The following is a 9,524-nucleotide window of genomic DNA, read 5'->3' as shown; positions in this document are numbered from 1 at the left end:
CAAGGCAAGTAACCAACACTTGCGGACCCCCTCTTTAACAAAGATGTTGCGTTAGTATGATTTGAAGGAATATTATTCATTCATGTTGCCAACCCCCATAGGTGGGTTAAGGCATTAAATGATGTCAGTTTTTTTTTTTTGCTATCCTTTATTTACTAACTAGTTCATTGTTCTGTGGCTAGTAAGACCTAGAACCATTTCTTCTAGGTATTTTGGGGCTTCCCTCAAGATGTAGGACTTCATGACATTATGGCATTCTGCCTTGTTTGGCTCTAGAGACAGGCTTATATGGAGATGCAAGCTAAATGCCTGGGTTGTTTGGTCAGAAAAATAGAAAGATTTTTCATTTTTAAAGACAGAAGTTGCAAAATCCGGGCAGTTATTGGCCTTATCAAAGTAAAAAGTAAGAAATGCTTATTGGGTGATCACCGGATCTATCATCATGGAGTTGGTTCCCTTTAGAGTTGGAGTCAAGCAGTCAGCTTTGGTTTTCACAAAGAGGTCATAGGGATTGGTTCTCTTTGCCTCATTCATCAAGTTTGTTGATTAGGATGTTCCACGAGGATGCTTCATGACATGAAAGAACTGTGCACAAGGTTAGACTCTTGGAAAACAGCCTGAACATTTTTCCTGGATCCAACGGTTGGCTGTTGTTCTTGTGGATCTCTTAGAAAATAGAGGGTTGGTGGCTTTGATTTTTTGTTACTAAAATGAAGTGGCAATTCCTGCAAGAAATGATTATTTAACCTAGACAGCCCATCTGTATAGTGGGTAATAGATTTGGTTAATCTGATTATTTGGCTAGGCTGATCAATGTTCGCATATATGTAATGAACAAAAAGTTCTAAAAAGAAATACAGAAAAGAAAACTTTGTTTCTTGACTATAAAGAATTAAAAACTCATCCATCTTCCTTCACAGAATAACTGGACCATTTGACACTTGTGCTTCTCAACTCTTTGGACAGAAAGGAGTGAGAATGATTTAACTAATTATAGAACCCTAATGGTAACCAGAAAGAAAGAAACTCCTAAAGGAATCAATGGATTGATGACAGTACTGTGGGAATTATTCTACTGATGAGTAGGGCTTCAAATTGGGTTGCCCAACTTGAAGAATTTCAACTACATTGTGCTCAGGTTAGGGTCTGGGACAATTGAAATTTTAATAAATTCCCAACCCAACCTGACCCAAGTTGTACCCTAAATGAGAAATTGTTATTATTCAGACTGATGTATTAATAGAACCTGCAATATGCTCGGGACATGTTTCACTGTTTTTCTTTCCATTTTACAGGGCATTTATGGTGGGACATGCTATTGGTGATGTAATCACTGATGATTTGATGGAACCTGATATAGTTATAAGTGCGGCTCCTTCAGTTGGAGGATTGTTGGATTCTTTAACTGGCAGCATAGGAATTTCAAGCATTTCTGCAAGAGCAAAACCTGTGGCTGCACCAGTTGTGGCTTCCACAACTTCAGGAGCTGTTGTAACTGGAACTGCTACATTAGATGCTCCAAAGATAGGTTCAAGGCAATTTGACAAAGATGCACTGCGGACATTTATTAGTAGCTCATTGCCCTTTGGTTGGTACTTTTTGTTATGGTTTTTCTCATCTCAAGTTTCTCTCATATGATCTTTTGTAGATCTTCCAGCAAGTTACTAAATATCTAGTTTGGGTTTTAATCTGTGTATTTATTCAAATATAGGGACACCTTTGGACCTTAACTATTCCAATATTTCTGCTATTAAAGTGAATGGATTTTCTTCATCAGATTTACCTCCTGCAGACCTAAGGCAACCAGCATGGAAGCCATACCTCTACAAAGGAAAACAGCGAATACTGTTTACAATTCATGAAACAGTTTATGCTGCATTGTATGACCGTGATGAAATTCCAGATGTTTTATCAATTTCAGGTCAAGTAAACTGCAAAGCAGAATTAGAAGGATTGCCTGATGTGTCATTCCCATTGACAAGGTTGAACAATGCTCACCTAGAGGTTTTATCATTCCATCCTTGTGCTCAAGTTCCAGAGCAAGGTGTAGATAAGCAGGGTGTGATGCTTTCTCCACCACTTGGGAATTTTGTTTTAATGCGTTATCAGGCATTCTGTAGCCTTGGACCTCTGATAAAAGGATTTTATCAACTTTCAATGGTCTCTGAAGATGAAGGTGCCTTCTTATTGAAATTATGCCTAATGGAGCGTTACAAGCCTCCCCTAACTATGAAATTCTGCACTCTGACTGTGCCCTTTCCTAGCAGAAAGGTGGTTTCTTTTGATTGAAATCCTTCTATTGGTGCAGTTTCAATGACTGATCGTTCAATTGAATGGAAAATTGTTGCAAGTGGAAGAGGTGTTTCTGGAAAAATTATTGAGGCAACTTTTCCTGGAACAATCAAGTTTGCACCAAGGTCAACTCAAAGATTGCCCTCCATGCTTAGGTCAACTCAAGGACATACATCTGAAGATGATAGTGATATTGAACCTGAGAATTCTAATAATATGGGAAACATAGACGAATACTTGATGGAAAAGATGAACAAGGATCTTCCATCAGTTGATTTAGAAGAACCATTCTGCTGGCAGGCATACAATTATGCAAAGGTATGTATTATTTGTTTATCCCTGTGATTTGGTCCGCAAACTGCTGGCCTGGGTGGTCGAACCGTTGACCTGGACAACGGTTTTTGGCCATTTTTTTGTGTTTTTTAATTTCATTTATTGATTTGAAGAAGGATAATATATTACAGAATGGTTGTGCAGGACACCCCATCATGTCTATGGCTGTCTATCCCTTCCCGTGCTTCTATTTCAGTTATACCTTTCAATCTTACATCCTGGTTTATGATCCCCCAATTACAATTGATTGTAATTTGCACCCCATCTAGCTAAGAAATCTTCTAGACCATTTGCTGATCACTGAGTCCAGAAAAAAGATGCTCCCAACTTCTAGACCATTTGCACCCCATCTAGCTAAGAAATCTTCTAGATCATTCAGTTCTTCCTCCTCTCTCTTCTTTCTTCCAACTCTTAACCGGACAACATAAACTCATGTTGTTATTTTTATTTTCTTAGTCATCTGGGAAATTGGTGATACATTATTCATTATTCCCCCCATTTTCATTCATCTTGGTTTATGAACTTCTAGTTTTTTCATTTAAGGTAGGTAGGTGAAAACTGAGGGAAAGAACCCAACTCAGTGATGTAGCAGGGTCAATATCCCTATTGGTATAGTCTCCATTTTATTAATTATGCAAAAGAATAATCTATTGGTCATATTTTCATAAGACAATGCCTTCTTTTCTCTTGCTTCAAAAGCATTGGAGGCATGCTATACAGGAATTGGAACTTAGGTAGTCCCTGGTTTGCATTGGCAAGAGTTATTATGATCAATGGCCTCATACGATTAGTTGAATGTTACTATTTTCAGAGGTTTTAGGGAAGACCAATCGGGGCCATATATTATTTATTTTTTTATCAGCGAACCATATATTCATTTTATGACAACTATCACACTCTGTTGCTTTGCCAATTGTACTAGTGAGAAACTGACAAGTATTTGGTAAAATAACATATTGGAGTGAGCACATGTTAAGCTCATAAGTGATATTATTATCAGTATTTTTGCCTATTTTGTGTTGATAATTCACTTGGGGCACATATATTGAACCTGTAAAATTGCAGCAGCATTTAATTGAACACATTATATTAAATTAACAGTTAATCCAATCATGAACACAAGAAAGTTTTGGCTTTACAGTCATCTAATGCCCTGGGATGATTGTTACTTCATGATTTACAGGTGTCCTTTAGGATTGTGGGGGCAACACTTTCAGGAATGACAATTGATCCAAAAACGGTAAGCCAAGTAATTTTTTATTGTTATAGTTTTCTCAAACTCCATTTCAATTGGTTAAACTTTGATATGTCACCTTTGATCATTTATGTAACTTGCTTTGTTTACAAAATATTACTGAAAACCAATGTTTTTAAACCATTATTGACCAAGACGTTCAGAATGTTCAACCTGTCACCTGGAGGAACAGCTGGGATTGTTCAACTCTAAACCCACAAAGCCTTAAAACCTGTTGGTGACCTAGGTGGGGTGAGGTGAATTATATCATGGTTCTTTGAACAGTCTCTTTCGTTCAACTGCACTTCTGGCCCTTATTGAGTACTTTGGCCTTTTTTGTATTTGGATGATGGGATTCCTTGCTGACTTATATGGTTTAGTTTTAGGTTTGCCTGGATGTGCAAAAGGCCGTCGATACTTCTAAATCTTCATGGTTTTTATTACTATTCCAAATTTTATGTACGGTGTGCAGGTTAGCATTTATCCAGCTGTCAAAGCACCAGTGGAGTTCTCAACTCTGGTAGGCTCAGCTTAACTGAAACAGAAGCTTTTATTGCTAGTGTGCTTCTTATTTGTTTCTCCGAATGTTTATTGTCTAAATCAAAAGATTACATAAAAGTATGACTACACAACTGGTCTCAAGTTCTTCAACAAGGACAATAGATGGCCACAAAATCCCATTTTACCAAGCTCTTCAGAATACAACATACTAACTTTTCTTATGAGGAATTCATTCCTGGGTGAAATTAAGAAAAAAAAAATGAATGGGAAAGAAATTATGGTCGAAATATTATAGAAATCCCCCCTGGGCATGTAGGGACCAAATGATGTAGACAAATGGCTTATCAAATGCACTAGCTAGGTAGGGTGCAAGTAGGGACCAAATGTATAGGGAATTTGTATCCTAGAAGGAAGAAATTTGTAAGAGGTAGGCAGGATGGGGCCTAGCGTACATAAAAGGGGTGTCTCAAGACACATCCTGTATACATTTAAACATATGCATTATTTCTTGCTATACTTAATAAATCGATCTTTATGTTGTTGATGATAAAAAAAAAAAAAAAAACATAATGATGCAGGTAAATTTGCCCATTTACATAATTGCATGAATAGTCATCATCATTGACCTAACCCCAACTACAGAGCAGGCTAAGGCTGCATTTGGCATTCAATATTTTAAGGACTTATCTCCTTTTTGAAATTAAAAACTCAGTGTTCATAGGGGCATTTTACTAACAGCAAAAAGGAGATGAGTCCTTAAAATAAGGAATGACCAAGTGCAGCGTAAGTGGATCTTGTTCCTTTGGTTCTTCCCCCTTTAATACCATAACTGTTGCCCACTCTACTCTTACCACCAGAATGCCAGATGCCCCTTTAGCCTCTTTGTCCTTTTAGAGTCTTAAAGGCTTCAACTTGCACAAGATCACTCTGTATTACTGATGTAGTCATTGGTCTCATTTGACATTACTAGACCATCATTGAAGATATGTACATATAAACTCAAATTGCATTACATTTCTAATGGTGGATGGTTATAAGCAGCATATGTAAGTTCTTTTATACCTTTTGTGAAGCAGGTATGAACTTCTTCTTTTTGAAAGAATGGTAGGATCCATCTAATGGACGCCATGAAGGGTGCAGAATGGGTGGGCGAATTTCAAAATTTTTCCTACCTTCTTCCAACTAGGAATCATATTTCCTTAATTTAGAATACAATGTTCAAGGATTCTACTTGAACCATAATCAAACCAGATCTGAACCAAAAGGAAACATGAATGATTATACCTGATCCGGAGAAACAATATCTCCCAAAGTTGGTGTTCACGCCCAAAGAAGAAACCAAGATCCGCTCCTGCTAAAGATGACACAGCTGTGGATGGAACGGAACCAGCAGGGTGCATCCTACACACTGGATCCTTTGCCGATTTCTTGCAAGACTGTTGTCAAGAACTGATTTCTTGACTTCCTATTGCTGCAAAGATCCAATCTTGTAACAGGGAATGGCAACTGCTAGAGGAGAAATCCAGGGATGAAGAGGGTTGAACTGTGTCTCTTCTCTCTGGAGTCTGTGTAAGATAAAATCTCAATTCGCAGGAAGTATCTCTTGCATACCAACCCTAGTTCGAAATCTGATATTTCTGTTAGGGTTTCTCCTCTTCCTTCTTGATTAAGAAACCTCCTAATTGGGAGCTATCCCAATCCAAATCAATATTTGGATAGAGGATAATCTTAATCCTATCTACAGATTAAGTTAGTTTTCTCCTGATCTAATCAGGAGGTTACCAGATTCAAATCTAATTTGAATTTGGTCTCCTAGAGTGGATAAGGTTAAAGACCCAATCCTTTTACTAACATTAATCTCAGATTCGCCCCCATGAATAGGTGATCATATCAGCCCAGTTCCCAATGGGCTTTTGGCCCATTAAGTGTTCAATGTTTAACTAGTTTCCAATCTACTGCCCAATTAGGTTTCTTTGTATGGCGTGGGACCCAAGCATTGATCTACACACCAACCACATGGGTTCGGCCCAGCCTTTATTGCAAGGCCCAGCCAAATTCACTGAAAAACTCAGTGACCCCTTTCAGCCCATCACATGGATCCTATGGGCCCAACACTTACATTAAGTGGTCCCTGGTCCAAGCCATCTTATAAAAACCCAGGGACTGTGGGCAGGTGCAAGATTAGCCCATCAGGTATTATCCTAAATGGTCTTACACTTAACCTCTCAGCCCATAATGATCAAGCACTGCCCGACAAGAGAGGACCTCTCCCTCGGCTGCAAGGAACAGTGTCACACTCTCTACTCACATGGATCTCGGGAATTAAAACCATTTGCAAATCTTTTGAAACCGCACATCTACATATATATATATATATATATATATATATATATATATATATATATATATATATATATATTAATTTTGCAAAACAAAATTCCAACGATTGAAATCAACTGCCAGCAGTTTGGTTTCCATCAGAGAGAGTGCATTCCCGATCATTACCATTATTCGACAAAGGGGTTGATCCTATCACTATGATCACTCACTCAAATGAATTCTTAGACTGCCCCAACATGTTCAGGTTTTAACCCCCACCAAGGATCTCACTGATTGACATATCAAAGACAACCCGATCCGACACCTAGTGATGTGTTATAATCGAGTCCCGGGGTTAGGTGTAACTTTCTAGTTTTGCCCATTTGTCTCCAAGGTCTAGGGCAATACTGGAAATCTGGTCCAGTTCAAGGGCTCAAACAATCATATAATGCATGTGCCTTAGGTCTTACCCTGATGGCCGAAACAAGCCATCCCAACACTTGGTGGCACATCAGTATTAGCCTTGACAGAATAAATCTCTCCCCAGACTTATCCAATGGCTGTGAACATTTAAAACTAACACAAGTTTCTATAAGTGTCCAGTTTTAGGGTCTTACACAGAATTATACCAAATAACATGAATCAAACATGCACTTTAATTTTTTTCACTAAATAACAAAAGTACATCAAATCGGATTGAAGCTAAGGGCATACAAAACTGTCTAACACTTTTAGCATGTATAATTGTCATTGCAGGACCTATAATTTATAAACTTCAAATTTCTATTGGTTTTACTGATTTTGGGAAATATATTAGTGGGAATATAAAGAGGAAAACTCAACTTAGTGGAAGCAATCATTTCACCTCAGTGCCATGAAATTGAAAGCCACTACAAGAAAAAAGGTCAAAGCCGACGGTCCTATGACCGCCGACTTAGGTCTAAGGTGGCAGTCATGCGTCCGCCGCCTAAGACGTTGCCGCCTTAGATTAGGACCACCGGCTTAGACTAAAATGATCGCCGCCTTTGATGGCTGGGCAAAGGCGGTTCAAGTTGCTCTAAAGCGGCGGTCTATTGGAGTCGTCGGGTTATCTTTAATAAGGCAATGGTTATGACCGCCGGCTTAGGTCCTAAAAGACCGTCACCTTAGCTTTCTATCAAACTCCCTCGCGTTCTTAGGTGGCGGTCCGAACCGCCGCCGGTGTTAAATGGCTGCCAACTTAGGTGTGTTTGCGGCTAAACTGGCGGTTGCATGATTGCCGACTTAGATTTTTTTTTTTTTCATTTTTGTTTATACCAGGTTGATAGCTAAGCCAACAGACATGAGTGCCGGCATAAACCTTTTTTTTTCAAAAAAAAATCATATACCTGCTTAATTGTAGGATTTTTGTGGTACATGAATTGTTTATTGATTTAGCATTTTCATACATGTTTAATACAACAAAACCATTTGATAAAAATCAATTTTAAATGAGATCTATTAATTCAAAGATTATATATTAAAATATCCAAAAGACATTGTTCAAATACAATATCCAATTGACATATAAATAGTATAAGAACTTAAAAAAAAAAAATCAAATTCTACAATAATGCAGTACATCTTCCAATGCAAATCCACTTAACATATTGGTTGAACCTACAAATCAAAACATATAAATATTAGAATTATGTTCAAATATTTTTAACTATAAAGATAGGACTAGTAACTAAAATTTATATGTGGGCTGAATTCTAAGCAATTAATTGGAATATCAATAGTAGTTCAAAATCAGTTGATGCGAGTTCTTTACCTACTTACAAATCTTCAAACCACATGTAATGTAAGAAGGGAAAACGACATCAAAGGTGAGCAGATTCAATCCTCACAAAACTGTACTCACTCCATTCTCACAGCCCTTTTCAGCCATGCATTGGGGAATCTTCAAACCACATGTAAAATATAAGGCTTTGCACTCAAAACTTAGCCATTTAGACACATGCTTATTTGTCATGTCAATACATCTTTGATTTATTATATGCACTTTAGAGAGCCCAACTCACTAGGGTAATGATTATTAGATGAAGGTGGATTTAAAATTCAGCTTTTTCAGCAATGTGGAATTTGGAAGAATATGGAAGAAAAACCTTGTAAATTCTATATTTTACCAGAATTCAAATTCTTTCCAAGAATAGAGGTGTAGCCTAATTAAATTATTTTACCACAATCCAAATGCAGCCTAAATGAAATACAATATTGCAGAAACTTAAAGGCAATAGATGGATATTTTAATCAAGCCCAACCAAACAAATTGATTATGCCTTATCTCTCTCAGAATCTTCAATTTTGAGTACAGTTCTTGCATGAAGACAGATTGTACAACAGTTCCTTCAATATAATTATCATCAAAGTATTTTTTAGGATTAAAGATCGATTGGAGATTCATGTTTCAAATGAATAATTTAAATTTCCTAGTTCTACAACCTCTGCTACAAAGCCTAGAGAATGATAAAGTTAAGTTTTATGCTCAAATAAAGTAGAGATATTTTCCCTCTGGGTTGTATCATGCACTAAGCTTTATGCTCAAACATTGTAAATACCTATAAGCAAATAGCTCTATCTGACCTCTACAAAGAACAACATTACGTGTATGATTAGTTAATGCTCATCACAAATATATAGAATATGCAAACTTAGGTGTCTGATACCCTGAACAATTAACTTATGTCAAACTTTTGCCATTAAAAACCACACCTCAAGTGTGATAGTCCTTGTACCAAGAGAATTTCAAAAAAGTTAAGGGCAATTTCACCTAATAATCCTTCTTTTAAGTCATCATCATAAGATTATGGAATTTAGCAAACTA

At 37.2% G+C, this 9,524-nt stretch overlaps 1 pseudogene; it reads left to right on the top strand.

The window, feature by feature from the left end:
- The first annotated feature begins 564 nt into the window (after positions 1 to 564).
- On the top strand, positions 565 to 4,501 carry LOC148874365 (AP-5 complex subunit mu-like; annotated as a pseudogene).
- The last annotated feature ends 5,023 nt before the right edge of the window (positions 4,502 to 9,524 follow it).

This window comes from Nelumbo lutea, chromosome 1, assembly GCF_056320005.1.
Source record: "Nelumbo lutea isolate HS-2025 chromosome 1, American lotus-T2T, whole genome shotgun sequence".
NCBI lineage: Eukaryota > Viridiplantae > Streptophyta > Magnoliopsida > Proteales > Nelumbonaceae > Nelumbo > Nelumbo lutea.
This window is presented reverse-complemented; position numbering and strand designations above follow the sequence as displayed.